Here is a 16,076-nt window from a genome sequence, read left to right as displayed (position 1 = left end):
AGTTACGGCTTTGTGAATGTGTTTAACACCACATTTCATCTGTGTGAAAAAAGTCGTCGCTGAGTGATGCTTAGTCAGGATTGCGATTAGTCACGGTATGAATTTATTTACGTTTTACCTCCACTTTCTATTTTATTTTTGTGACTAATCCTTCTGATTATGATTATGGTTCCTTTTTTTATTTATTTTTTTTTAGTTATTTTGAGTAGTTTAGTAGTTTTATTATTTTTTGTCTTTAGAGCATAAATGATTTCATACCGATCGACACCCGCAACTCCTCATAGGTCCAGTTGAAAACCAGCGTCAGACACTAGCTGTCTGGCATAATGCTGAACTGGACCTATTTGGCACAACCTTTTATTACTTTTTTTTTTTTTAATTATTATTCTATTTTTTTTATTTCTTTGTGTATGTATGGCTTGTGTCAATAAATATCTTTTCTTTCTTTCTTCTTTCTTTCTTTCTTTGATTTCTTGCCCTTACGCTGCATGTTACAGAATCTCAAACCTTCCTCCCTGAGGATCCGAACCACATATTCATGGTACTGGTTAACATCTGTTGTGGTTTCCACGGCGGCAAATCGGTTCTCCAGATTTGACTGGAACGTTTCAGATCCTGTCATGGTTTGGAGCAGTGTTGGTCGGAGCCTGGTCTTCATCAGACGGAAACGTTCGGCCTTGAAGTTGATATTCAGAGAGCCTCGGACAAGTCGGTGATCGCTCCCGGTATTAAACCTATTGATCACGGAGACGTCTCTGAATATGTGCTTCTTGTTCGTCATGATGAAGTCAATCTTATTTTTAGTCATAGTGTCGGGGCTTTGCCACGTCCACTTCCTTTGGGGCTGCTTTTTGAAAAAGGAGTTCATCAAAAAGAGCCCCTCGCGTTCGAAGAAGTTGACGAGCATTTGCCCCCTATGATTCCTGCTTCCAAATCCATGGGATCCTACTGCCGCAAATCTGTACTCCCACTTTAGCGTTAAAGTCCCCCATGACAACGGTGTAATGGGTCTTTGTAGTGAAGTGGAGGGCTCTTGATATATCATCAAACATATCCTCCACTTCATCGTCTGAATATGTCGAGGACGGTGCGTACACTTGCACGACCTTGAGACTATACCTGTCGGTGAGCTTTATGATAAGGTATGCTACCCTGTTCGACACACTAGACACCTCCACAACGTTATCAGCTAGGGACTTATTAACCAGAAACCCAACGCCACCTTGACATTAGGTGACCTGATTCGAGGGTTATGGTGTCCTCCCCCTCTCTTCGAACTTCACATAACCCTAATATGTGCCACCTAATCTTCCCAAGTTCCACCTCGAGTTACGTCGCAAGAGTCAGTTGTGTTTGGTGGCCTCCCGTAACCCGGAGATTCTTCGCACCCCCTGTCCTGCCGTAACCACGGTCGCCACAGTGACCGGGAATAGCGGGACTGCCGGGAACTAGGGGCCGTGGCTTTTTTGTGCTGCTCATAGAGGTATTTAGCCTACTGCTATCACGCTGGCCAGACGGGTTGATAGAGGGTTTTTTTTCGAGTTTTCCTTCTCTCGCACTGGTGTTCGGTGCATTTTTGACTCCATTAGTCGACTTCTACGACACCCACTGGAAGAAGGGGTAGCGACATTGTATTCTTAAGCCGTCGCTACACGGTTAAGCCGTCGCTACACGGTTAAGCCGTCGCTACACGGTTAACTCATTTTAAAGCTATTAATTTATAGGTAAGTAAGTATGTTACGAACGTTACGAACGTCGCGTCAACGGCGCTTCGAAGTGTTTTGGGTACATTCAGCCTCTTAAGTTTTTATTATTTTTTTACCTACCCATTTATACGTATTTATTATTTGAATAAGTAAGTCATAAAAAAGAGGGTGGCAAGATGGGATACTTAAGCTTTGCAGGTCAAAACAATAGAAAAACCCTAAGTAAAAAATCATATTTATTTTTTATTAACAACTAATTACTTATTATAATTGTAGTATTTGGTGTCATTATCAACTTTTAGTTACACAATCAATAAAAACAGAAAAGGTGTAGTTCGCCCCGTCTTACCTACCTACCCATGTGATGGTAAGATGGGGTAAGTACCCCCCTGAGGTGAGATAGGGTGATGATAAATAAATGAGAAAGATGTACCTAAGTAATTAGGCTAACAGAACTCGCACATATATGAGTAAGAAGCTTCGTCATCATCATCATCATCTATTCCTGCGCAGCTAATTATATGAGCCCATCTTCCACATAATAAGCACGATATTTATCCATCCTTCAAAGGCAATGGAATATACGTCGCCAAAATATGGGATACTTAGTTACCCCGTCTTGCCTGCAGAGCCTAAAAAAATAAAAAAAAAAGTGACCAACAGTTTTGAGAAAACACAATGCAACCTTATAATAGGTTAGTTTAGGCGTAAATCACAGCAACACCTCATCAGATTATTAACTAAACCACAGTCAAACCAGAAAGAAATAGGACAAGCAATTAAAAAAAATATATGTTTTTTTATTTTTTTCTCGACACTGTGCACACGTGATTGGTCAATTTGAATTTGAATTTTGGCGGGTACCCTGTACTTACCTCTTTCTTGCCTATGTGTAGGTACCTAGGTAAGTACTCATGTACCTATGTACTTATTGCTTATTGGCTCGTGTTTAAACACCACCCAAAAAAGTACCTATTTTACTACCAAAAAAATTCTAAACGGTTACCAAAATGGATAAATGGTCACCAAATAACGTTTCCAGAAATATTATTAAATAAAACCATTTTTTCGTATTATTCACTACTAAAAAAATATATGGACGCCTTTAAGATACACTTTAGACCAAATATTATATATCGTCACTACTTAGATGTTACCAATTATGTAATACCATGACTTCTAATTTGGTCATTTTTGTTAGACTAAAAAAGCTAACGATCGCTAGAATATTTCCCAAATACCAATTAATATACTGGGGTTCCCAAACGTACGTCGCTTATTTATTGTAATATGAATTTGGGTGTAACTCAGTACGTTTAAAATGTAAGCACGCAACATGCAGCAACATGGCTTCTGTCACGGCTCCGGCGCTGCGGGGCTCCGGCGGTCCCATGCGAGCTTATCCTCGCAGATGGTTTTCACGCTCACCACCGCAGCTTCGGCTTGCTGGCCGGCTCAGCCGGCCAGCCTCAGCCTCGTCGGCGAGCGTTAAAACTACCTGCGCCTTAGCTCGCAGGCTGCCTCGCCCCTCCGCGCCTACGCGGTTTTAAATTGCACTCTAGGGGTAGGGCAGACAAGATTACGTGGAGTCGGTTTTGCAGCGATTCGTTTTCGTCACTAACTTTGATTTTTGGTATTAATATTAATCTTTGAGTTGGATAGAATTTGGTGACCATTAATCCATTTTGGGAACCAAAAATAATATTTGTGCGAGATTTGCGATTTTTCTGATGTTATTTTATTTTTTTGGATCATAATATTATATACTTTAGTGCCCTTTTAATAAAGTCAATTAATTTTTTTTGGAGTTGTTTATTTTATTTGGTGCCTCAGCTAAATTGACCGTCTAAATTATACCCTTGCTTATTTATCCATTTCTCAACTGTCTAAGTATTATGGGTCGTCTTCCAGTCCTATTGTATGCAGTTAAGTAGACAAATGCCTGCTTAAGCAGCAGTGTTGTGACCTCCTCAACCTAGTAACCCCTTGATGAGACTGTTTGTCAGACAACTAGAATCAAACTTAGTTAAGTATATTTTTGACGTTCATAAGTGCTTTAAAGGCCTAAATGATTTGACTTTGACTTTAAGACTTTCTGGTTTCTGACTACCTGTAACAACTGCCAAAGCTGTTCAAATGCCAGCTGGAACCCTACAATTTCACGTGCCTTCCAAAACAAGAAAGAACTTGTCTTGTCATTGACAAGATGGTCACCCATCCATGGACCGACCGCGCCAAGCATTGCTCTACCTCATAAATCGATCGGTCGATGCGGCTCTGACGCAGCTTACATACCTACCTAAGTAGCTTAAATGATTTAATTTGATTAAATAGGTCGGAATTAAATTATGTATGTTATTTATGTTCTCGCATCGAAATACTTATCGATGTTACCTAATGAAAACGACCCTACCCAAAATGTTTAATGTTAAGCGAGAGGTGCGCCACTAGGTAGGTAAGTATCCATATAAATCTATAGAGAGTTCATTTTTGTACATTGAATATACCTAAGTACCTACCTAGGTATTAAAAAAAAATTGAAGGACAACCAACAGAACTTTTTTCTTGCATAGAATTTTTGAGTTTTGTTTGTGCGCGCATCACGTAAAAAAATACCTACCTACGTATTTTGAGTAGGTAGGTACTTGTCTTTGTTTCATTCATCGAAATCGGTTCAGTCAATCAAAAGTACCTACACCACCTTCAGACTCGCCGTTTGCTGCTCTCCTCATCGCTGCCGCTGCGGAGAAGCTGTCAACAGACTCGGTCATCACGGCCTGTCGTGCAGCCGGAGTGCCGGCCGCATACCACGACATGCTAACATGCTTAATTAATTTTTAATCGCCAACAACTTGTGGTGAATGAACTGCTGTCGTTTCTTCAGCAGAAGCTGGACGTGATGGACGAGGTGTCCGCTGTCCAGACCTGCGCGAAGAACTGCAGCGAGGAAGACGTCGCTGCTGCAAAGCAGATGCTGTACCGGTTGCTCAACAAGAACGACCAGATGGTGTCCCATAGGCGTGATGGGACAAAGATGAGCATTCAGGATGTCATCAAGCTGCTAAAGGAGACCGCGTCCTCCGCTCGCCGCCGCTCGACTGCTCGATCAGCTGCTTGTTTCTGCAGTGTCGACGAAACATCAAGATGTACCTACATCGGGACTCCGCTAGCGTCACCGGTAGCAAAATTGATGCTACAAAGAAGCCCGTGCCCGTAAATAGACCGAATCGGGCTAACGATGAGGGGTTCGTTAAGGTGCAAAGGAGAAGCGCCATCAGCGAACCAACAAGAATCGCTGCGGCACGGCCCCTATTGCCTAGCATCAAAATCCGTGCCGCCAAGCCGAACACCCCGGTGTACATCTCCCGCCTCCACTACACCACTAAGGCGGAAGACATCGTGGAGTACGTGCGCCAAAAGCTGAAATACGGCGTTAAGGCGTTCGTGGTGCGAGTGCCGACGTGTTTCCTGCACTTCGTGTTGGACGAGAACTTCTGGACACAGGACGTGGTGTTCCATCACTACCGCAGACAAGTGCCACAGGACCGCACAGTGATAAAGTGCATAGTGGAGTGTTACCAACATAGATTTAAGTTTTTATATACTTACTAACAATTTTGTGTAATGTAATATGTATGTTAGTTTGTAAGGTACGTACCTATATATCTATGGGTGATATTTCCAAGCGCCTGGTTGACACTTCCTGGGACCTAAAGGCTGACCTTTATTTCGCACAAAGGTTGAGCATTGCCATCCAACGTGGCAATGCTGCCAGCCTTTTGGGTAGGTTTAAAGTTCAAGTCAACGGCGTAAATTAAATTCACTGGACTCAATGATGGGAATGGGCGTACCATCCCATCATTGAGTCCATATTATGTCCGTTCCTCTTTTTAGTTTACATTAATGATTTGCCCTATATATTTGATAATCAACCTAGAATGGTGTTGTTTGCCGATGACACCCCTCTTATTTTTAACATTGATCGATGTAGACGTAACCTAGACGACGTAAACAATTCCATTAGGTATCCAGGTCCAAAATTGGTTCGACGCAAATAACTTGGCCGAAACTATTTCAATACCTATTGCATTATTATTTAAGAAGTCGCTGTCTGAGTGTGTAGTGCCTAGTAGGTATTTGGAAGTCCGCCTTTATTACACCAATTCATAAAAAAGGACCTAGAACCGAGGTGACCAACTATACATAGGACATAGACCTGTTTCCAAGTTGTGAATAATAGCAAAATTGTTTGAAAAGATTATTCATACGCAATTACACGCCGCATTGAAAAATAATCTTAACGAATCTCAACACGGTTTTGTTAAAGGATAAAATTAAATTATAAATTTAAAAAAACCTCCGACCCAAAAAACTACGCAATTAAACCCTATAAAAAGCAAAAAATAACTTTAAACACTACGTAAGTACCAACTAAAGCATGTCAGACTAAACTAAATGTTGTCGTGTCGGGGGACCGCTCTAATTTATTAGCCTAACGTTAGAAGTAATTATATACTACTACATTATATATACTACTTATAACTTTGTATATAATTGTGTTTACATACGTGTATTTTTATACGAATGTTGTAATTAGGTAGGTATCATTTGATTTATGTAAGTATTTTTAAAGGTAAAAAGCGGTCCCCCGACACGTCAAAATTTAGTTTAGTCTGACATGCTTTAGTTGGTACTTACGTAGTGTTTAAAGTTATTTTTTGCTTTTTATAGGGTTTAATTGCGTAGTTTTTTGGGTCGGGGGTTTTTTTAAATTTATAATTTAATTTTATTTCACGCTTTTTGAAGGAGCTCCTTAATTTTTCCTTCTTTCATTTAATTTGATCTCGGCCAAAGGAAGCTGTTTAACAATCCTCATGACAAACTGGCTCTGGGAGAATTGCACAGATTGAGAAACAATAAAGATTAACCTTTGGTCATACTAGATTTTCAGCAAAAATATAAATCGGTTTATCCGTTTCATTCCGGCATTCCAGGGTTTCATCCGTCACATCCCATTTCCAGCATCAGGTTCTCGTCAATTAGAAACATGAAGAGGACTCGTCAAGACAAATTCAACGAGTCCAAACTCGATGCGTTTACTAAAAGGCAGTTCAGGGTTACGTCTCCTATCTTCGTGCCCTAACAGCAGACCAGCTCAGTGGTTCCAGAAGACATTAGTGTTTCAAATTTCAGATCCCACATATGCTTGCAAGTAACTGAGCGTGTAACATTCCTATCACACCTATCAAACGAGCTGATGACCTTGAAGACCTGAACCGATTTCCACCAAACATAGCTAAGAACACTCCCGAATGACATTCCTTTCAAACAAAAAAAACCGCATTACAATCGGATCATCCGTTTGGGAGCTACGATGCCACATACACACACACACACACACACAGACATCGTGGAGTACGTGCGCCAAAAGCTGAAATACGGCGTTAAGGCGTTCGTGGTGCGAGTGCCGACGTGTTTCCTGCACTTCGTGTTGGACGAGAACTTCTGGACACAGGACGTGGTGTTCCATCACTACCGCAGACAAGTGCCACAGGACCGCACAGTGATAAAGTGCATAGTGGAGTGTTACCAACATAGATTTAAGTTTTTATATACTTACTAACAATTTTGTGTAATGTAATATGTATGTTAGTTTGTAAGGTACGTACCTATATATCTATGGGTGATATTTCCAAGCGCCTGGTTGACACTTCCTGGGACCTAAAGGCTGACCTTTATTTCGCACAAAGGTTGAGCATTGCCATCCAACGTGGCAATGCTGCCAGCCTTTTGGGTAGGTTTAAAGTTCAAGTCAACGGCGTAAATTAAATTCACTGGACTCAATGATGGGAATGGGCGTACCATCCCATCATTGAGTCCATATTATGTCCGTTCCTCTTTTTAGTTTACATTAATGATTTGCCCTATATATTTGATAATCAACCTAGAATGGTGTTGTTTGCCGATGACACCCCTCTTATTTTTAACATTGATCGATGTAGACGTAACCTAGACGACGTAAACAATTCCATTAGGTATCCAGGTCCAAAATTGGTTCGACGCAAATAACTTGGCCGAAACTATTTCAATACCTATTGCATTATTATTTAAGAAGTCGCTGTCTGAGTGTGTAGTGCCTAGTAGGTATTTGGAAGTCCGCCTTTATTACACCAATTCATAAAAAAGGACCTAGAACCGAGGTGACCAACTATACATAGGACATAGACCTGTTTCCAAGTTGTGAATAATAGCAAAATTGTTTGAAAAGATTATTCATACGCAATTACACGCCGCATTGAAAAATAATCTTAACGAATCTCAACACGGTTTTGTTAAAGGATAAAATTAAATTATAAATTTAAAAAAACCTCCGACCCAAAAAACTACGCAATTAAACCCTATAAAAAGCAAAAAATAACTTTAAACACTACGTAAGTACCAACTAAAGCATGTCAGACTAAACTAAATGTTGTCGTGTCGGGGGACCGCTCTAATTTATTAGCCTAACGTTAGAAGTAATTATATACTACTACATTATATATACTACTTATAACTTTGTATATAATTGTGTTTACATACGTGTATTTTTATACGAATGTTGTAATTAGGTAGGTATCATTTGATTTATGTAAGTATTTTTAAAGGTAAAAAGCGGTCCCCCGACACGTCAAAATTTAGTTTAGTCTGACATGCTTTAGTTGGTACTTACGTAGTGTTTAAAGTTATTTTTTGCTTTTTATAGGGTTTAATTGCGTAGTTTTTTGGGTCGGGGGTTTTTTTAAATTTATAATTTAATTTTATTTCACGCTTTTTGAAGGAGCTCCTTAATTTTTCCTTCTTTCATTTAATTTGATCTCGGCCAAAGGAAGCTGTTTAACAATCCTCATGACAAACTGGCTCTGGGAGAATTGCACAGATTGAGAAACAATAAAGATTAACCTTTGGTCATACTAGATTTTCAGCAAAAATATAAATCGGTTTATCCGTTTCATTCCGGCATTCCAGGGTTTCATCCGTCACATCCCATTTCCAGCATCAGGTTCTCGTCAATTAGAAACATGAAGAGGACTCGTCAAGACAAATTCAACGAGTCCAAACTCGATGCGTTTACTAAAAGGCAGTTCAGGGTTACGTCTCCTATCTTCGTGCCCTAACAGCAGACCAGCTCAGTGGTTCCAGAAGACATTAGTGTTTCAAATTTCAGATCCCACATATGCTTGCAAGTAACTGAGCGTGTAACATTCCTATCACACCTATCAAACGAGCTGATGACCTTGAAGACCTGAACCGATTTCCACCAAACATAGCTAAGAACACTCCCGAATGACATTCCTTTCAAACAAAAAAAACCGCATTACAATCGGATCATCCGTTTGGGAGCTACGATGCCACATACACACACACACACACACACAGACACGTCAAACTTATAACACCCCGTCGTTTTTGCGTCGGGGGTTAAAAATCGACAGTGTCGAATCTTATCCTTCTAGATGATTTTATCACTAGTAGTATGGGTGATGGTAAGCAGGTCGATGTCGTTTACACTGATTACAGTAAGTGTTTTGACAGAATAGATCATTCCACCCTTGTACTAAAATTAGAGTCAATAGGGATTAGGGGAGACCTATTACGTTGGTTTACATCTTATATTTCCAACAGATCTCAGGCAGTAGTTATACAAAATTACCTATCTAGCTGGGTAACAGTGCCAAGCGGTGTCCCTCAGGGTTCCCTTTTAGGTCCATTACTTTTTGTGATCTTTGGAAGTCGTGGTGGCCTATTGGGCAAAGAACCAACCTCTCGAGTATGAGAGCGCGGGTTCGATTCCAGGTCAGGCAAGTACCAATGCAACTTTTCTAAGTTTGTATGTACTTTCTAAGTATATCTTAGACACCAATAACTGTGTTTCGGATGGCACGTTAAACTGTAGGTCCCGGCTGTCATTGAAAATCCTTGGCAGTCGATACGGGTAGTCAGAAGCCAGTAAGTCTGACACCAGTCTAACCAAGGGGTATCGGGTTGCCCGGGTAACTGGGTTGAGGAGGTCAGATAGGCAGTCGCTTCTTGTAAAAGTACATCAGTAGCTGCACATATGTATTTGAAGAATTTAACTTGTGCTTGTTTCATTTTAGGAGTCTTCAGGAACAAGAGCCCCACGCAAACGCGTGGCTAATTTCACGGCGGACGAAAAAGCTTTGTTAGCACAATTAGTTAAAAAGAGACCAATCGTGGAATCTAAAATAACAGATGGCAAGTCAGTCGCCAAGAAACAAGCAGCATGGAATAGTATAACACAGGAGTTCAATCAGGAATCAATCACCAACTTCTAGACTACGGGCTGCTTTGTGAAAGTTTAAGAAAACCAAAAGCGATTTTGTCCCGACCCGGGAATTGAACCCGAAACCTCGAGCACAACAGCCGCGCTTGCGACCACTAGTCCAATGAAGCAGTCAAATAAATCTTTGTTCTTCATAATTGGCCTCTTGTTCAACAATTAAAAAAGTATTCCTCTTATTTTATGGATTTTTATTTATTAAAAATTATATTATGAGAAAAACCTATCAACTATAGATTGTCGCACCAAAACTCCATTGCTGTTGGTTGTGCTTTCACGCCTTTCACTCATCAGGACAACATCATCATTCTCAATATGAAGAGATTCCCAGTTCATTGGAACCAAATCATCAACCTGTAAAGAAATATTATGCAACTAGCTTTTGCCCGCGGCTTCGCTCCCGTCAACTGACTTCTCTACTTTACCATATTTTTTTTTTATAAGAACCTTCTCCTGACAATAACAAACACAACAAAAAAAGAATTAGCCAAATTGGTCCAGGCGTTGTTGAGTTATGCGCTTACCAACACATTTTGCGATTCATTTTTATATTATAGATGTCGCACAAGCACATTATAACAGCCACAACTGTATCCATCTATGCCCATGCCAAGTTGGAGACAAGGAAACCTTCTTTTCCAAATGCCAAAGCATCTTTCCACAGTATTCCACATTTATATTTTATTTGGCTTCTGTTGTAGTTTTCTTGTGCAGTTGAATTTGGTGATAAAAACGGTGTCAGTAGCACATTGCTAACTGCATACCCGCTGTCCCCTAAAATTATCCCATTTAACACACCAGTATTCAGTCTTTTGTTTACTTGCACTGCTGTTATAAATAAAACTATCATTCGTACTGCCAGGCCACCGGGCTACTAGATCATAAAATTCCAAGTTTGTCCCAGTGACTGCTTGAACATTGATAGAAAAATACCCTTCTATATTCTTATAGACTTCTAATGTTACTCCTCCTGGGCTTCTTATTTGGCCCCACTACTCTAAACCTTCTGGTATAGTCTACAAAATCAATAAAGTCAAGCAAATCACTCATCTTTACTTTATTGTTAAAACACTTCTATTCCTGAAACTTTTAAAAATATTTTATTTACTTTTATAACCTTAAACATAAATGTCAAAATCAATCATTAGAAAGTTAAGTAAAGGTTTTGCTGTACTTAACTTTAATTGTCATTAAAGGATGGTAACGGATCATTAATTGTCTCTGAGAGTGAGCTTTTTTAAATCTATACTAAGGAGCAACTTAAGTAACCATTGAACGACTCTGAGTGTGGCAGTAAATCTCTTAATGAACGATACATCCCAGAGTCGAAATTTAAGGGTTCATTAGTTAATGACAGCTTTAAGTATCCGTAGGGCAGAGTATCGTCAAATTGTCTTTGATAATGCTTATCGATAAACGAAAGGTGTAGCCGCACCTTAAAATGTGAAATTATTAAGAAGCAAAAACGTGTATTTAAATACATTTAAACCTTGTATATTAACAATATAAATAAGAATTTTGTTAATTTCGGGATCGTTTTTACGTAAAAACACCTATTTTCATGTAAATGATATAAAGTACATGGAACCTTTTTTCTGGTATCACTGTCAATGTTGTACTGTCAGTGTCAAGGTTGCGTTTAAAATTCGTGATCCGTTAACCGTCAGGAAAGAAAAGTGTGTGGAAAAGTGTGATAAGCTCTGAAATAAATAGCTTTATCTTAACATATCATGGTAAGTTTCAGTTTTTCTATGTACATTAGTAGCTGCACACATGTATTTGAAGAATTTAACTTGTGCTTGTTTCATATTAGGAGTCTTCAAGACCAAGAGCCCCAAGCAAACGTGTGGCTAATTTCACGGCGGACGAAAAAGCTTTATTAGCCCAATTAGTTTAAAGAGACCAATCGTGGAATCTAAAATAACAGATGGCAAGTCAGTCGCCAAGAAACAAGCAGCATGGGATAGTATAACACAGGAGTTCAATCAGGAATCAATCACCAACTTCCAGACCACGGGCTGCTTTGTGAAAATTTAAGAAAACCCAAAAAGCGATTTCGGCCCGACCTGGGAATCGAACCCGAGATCTCGAGCACAACAGCCGCGCTTGCGACCACTAGACCAACGAGGCAGTCAAATAAACTTTGTACTACATAATTGGCCTCTTGTTCAACAATTAAAAAAGTATTCCTCTTATTTTATGGATTTTTATTTCTTAAAAAATATATTATGATAAAAACCTATCAACTATGGATTGTCGCACCAATAATCCGTTGCTGTTGGTTGTGCTTTCACGCCTTTCATTCATCAGGACAACATCATCATTCTCAATATGAAGAGATTCCCTGTACATTGGAACCAAATCATCAACCTGTAAAGAAATATTATGCAGTGTCGCACAAGCACATATAACAGCCACAACTGTATCCATCTTAATGCCCATGCCAAGTTGGAGACAAGGAAACCTTCTTTTCCAAATGCCAAAGCATCTTTCCACAGTATTCCTGGTTTTTATTTGGCTTCTGTTGTAGTTTTCTTGTGCAGTTGAATTTGGTGATAAAAACGGTGTCAGTAGCACATTGCTAACTGCATACCCGCTGTCCCCTAAAATTATCCCTTTTAATACACCGGTATTCAGTCTTTGCTTAATTGCACTGCTGTTATAAATAAAACTATCATGGGTACTGCCAGGCCACCGGGCTACTAAATCATAAAATTCCAAGTTTGGCCCAGTGACTGCTTGAACATTGATAGCAAAATACCCTTTTCTATTCCTATAGACTTCTGATGTCTCCTCCTGGGCTTCTTATTTTAATGTGAGTGCAATCGATACACCCAATTACTCCAGGAAAATGAGCTATTTCATAAAATTTTTACCTGGAACAAGAAAACAAACCAATTACCTAGTACATTCATCAATACCTTCAACCTTTATGTAGGTACTAGGTAAGGTGGTGTATGTAAATTTATATATAGTACTTGCTTCACTGTGTTTATTTCTTCTACAGTAGATGGGAATTTAACAAAATCTTTCATTTTGTTTGCTATCAATGTAGAGACTTGTGCAATAATTCGTGAAACTGACTTAATTCAATAAATAGGTACCTATGCTAATAAGTACTCACCTGAAGACTACTAGTAGCGAAGTAGCAACAGTAGCTTTATTTCCGGGGCGAATGGTAATCCTCTTTTGGTTGGTTTACTTAGGTCAGGTGCCAGCAAAGGCAATATCACGTTTTTTACGCTTTCTTGCGTAAATCTATAGCGCGCATGAAATTCTTCTATCGAGTATTTTGAAAAGGGATCAGAATAATCACGCAAATACCTCCTCGGCCCCACTACTCTAAACCTTCTGGTATAGTCTACAAAATCAATAAAGTCAAGCAAATCACTCATCTTTACTTTATTGTTAAAACACTTCTATTCCTGAGACTTTTTAAAATATTTTATTTACTTTTATAACCTTAAGTGCTAGTTCAGACACGGCGCGATTATAGAATCGCATGGAAATCGCGCGGGTCTTATCTAGACACACGGCAGTGTGTCCGCCAAGTTCGAGCAAAAAAAGCGACACACCGGCAGTGGGTTATATTACACGAACCATTTCGGGCCAAATTCGACCCCCCTGTAACTCAAAATCTATTTTATTTATGCATATCAAATTTCTAGTATCTGTTGAGACCCCCTCACTTATCTAAAATACAAAATTTCATTAATATACCTACTGTAGGTCTTGAGATATTGACGTCAGAAAATAGCTATTTTTACTATACACTCACTGACTGACTGATTCACTGACTCACTCATCAAAAACCTAGACCACTTCCAATGGTCGTATTGACTTGAAATTTGGCATGGAGGTAGGTCTTTATGTCAAGGTAAAGGGAAAAATCTGAAAATGGCCAAGTGTGAGTCGGTTTCAAAATAATGAAGGTGTTTTATACCCGGTGTAAATTTATACCCCTAAGGAACTAAAACTACTAAATTTATCTATATTTATGTAATATATCTTCGAATGGTACAAAGGTTTGTATTTAGTCAAAGTAAAGTAAAAATCTGAAAACGGCCAAGTGTGAATCACTTTCGAAAATAACGAATGTGTAACTTTGATCCACGAACATAATATATGATAACATGTCATGTCAGTCAGTTGGTAAATCTAGTCCATTTATTTAATCTAGTTCATTTCTTTGTAAGAAACATAGTGCATATAAAAATATCCAAAAGATAGTATAAATGAGACATTTCTTTAACTAACTTCATCATAAGAAAAAATAAAAATAAACAACCTTACAAAAATAAATGAAATCCCACCCAAAAAAAAAATGTGAAAAACTGCCAAGTTCGATAATATGGGAATGCTTCGCCTATAAAAGAAGTGAGATCTGAATAATGTAAGCCTAATGATATTTAATAATAATATTAGTAACATAATTAAGAATAATTAATACTATGTAAATAAACTCTGTAGAATAATTAATACTCACCTGATTGAATATTATGTAATTATACATTGTTTTGACTTGAGACCAAACGGATGTACTTAATAAAAACTGTATTTAATACCCAATATTGTACATGTAAAGTTAAAGGATACATAAATTACATTTACTTATATTTCGTTATTTAATTGTTTAGTTAATAGTATTGTCATACTTTAAATTATTTTGATGTTGATTAATAAATAAGACGGTCAGTTGATTTTGCGAGTTGTAATAATCACGTGTGTCATTTGGTTTGTCAGTCACTTGTTGACCGCCATAGGAAGTGTTTGTGGAATAAAGTGTACTAAATCGGAGAATAACTGTGTTTTAAATTCTACAATCCCTTGGTTCTGAAGCTATTCCTTTAGCTTCAGAAGTGGGATCAGCGGAAAAAATACATTTTTTTCGTACCACGCCTGCAAACGGGAAGAACAGAAAAACCGTAAGTACAACGCTTTGTTTATATGAATATTGGTTACGTGAGAAATTGAGGTAATTGTTACAAAATAGTAGGACGATAGCAAAATTAGTGTACTATATATTTTTTGTTTTTTTTTTTCTCTCTCTCTTTTTGCTGTTTCTTTCCTTTCCCTCCGTCCTGAGTTTTTGTCGTTAGTAGTACGAACTAAATTTCATTAGATGGACGTATAATATAATAATACCGTAAATACAATCGATTTTTTTTTTATTATTATTAGATAGCAGATCGGGTAATATGGTGTTTAGTGGACTCAGATACGATCGATTGAATACATTTAATACCACGTGGCACTCCCTATTTTTATTTTAGTTTCTACAAGTGTTGCTTTCCATTACAAATCCTGTACTTACGTGCTGTATACACGCGCGTGAATTACTATCATACCGCATATGACGGATGTCGTTGGAGATATTTTATGGTTATAATACCGTCTGGACTGTCTCGTTTGACTTAACTAGCAACTATATCGGAACCAACTGCCTCGTTGGTCTAGCTGTCGCTAGAGGTCTTGGGTTCGATTCGCGGGACGGGCCGAAATCACTTTGCGGGTTTTAGAAACTTTCACGAAGTAGTCCGGAGCCTGGAAGTTGGTGATTGATACACCCGTGCATGGGATATCGGTCCCGCGCCTGGTCTCTCTCCAGTCGTGTCGGATTGCCGTCCCATCGGGCTATGAGAGTGAAGGAATAGTGAGTGCGCCTGTGTCTGCGCAAAGTTTGTGCGCTATAATATGTCTTGCGCAGTTGGCTGGTTGCCTTACATGAGAGCGGCCACCGATAATCGACTAGGAGAACATCATATCAGACCCAACTATTAACCAAAAGGCTTCATTCTGACTTGGAAAGGCATTTGCTCATAACAAATTAATAATTCAAGACCATTCTAGTGTCAACGTATTGTTAACATTAAATCTAATTTGCTGTGATTTGGTTCAGTAAAAGGCATAGCAATAGTTTATTAATCTGTATTTTTGTCAGTTTCAGTTTATTAACATGGATCGAGAGGATCGTAATAGACGAGAGACAAGTTTTGAGAGGTTTAGTGCAGACCCAGGAGTACCCATGTATA

The 16,076-nt window shown here is 38.8% G+C and overlaps 1 pseudogene; it reads right to left on the bottom strand.

Annotated features, from left to right (window-relative positions):
- Window positions 1-12,270: 12,270 nt before the first annotated feature.
- On the bottom strand, window positions 12,271-13,439 carry LOC124630605 (annotated as a pseudogene).
- Window positions 13,440-16,076: the final 2,637 nt, after the last annotated feature.

This window comes from Helicoverpa zea, chromosome 5, assembly GCF_022581195.2.
Source record: "Helicoverpa zea isolate HzStark_Cry1AcR chromosome 5, ilHelZeax1.1, whole genome shotgun sequence".
In the NCBI taxonomy this organism is placed as follows: domain Eukaryota; kingdom Metazoa; phylum Arthropoda; class Insecta; order Lepidoptera; family Noctuidae; genus Helicoverpa; species Helicoverpa zea.
This window is presented reverse-complemented; position numbering and strand designations above follow the sequence as displayed.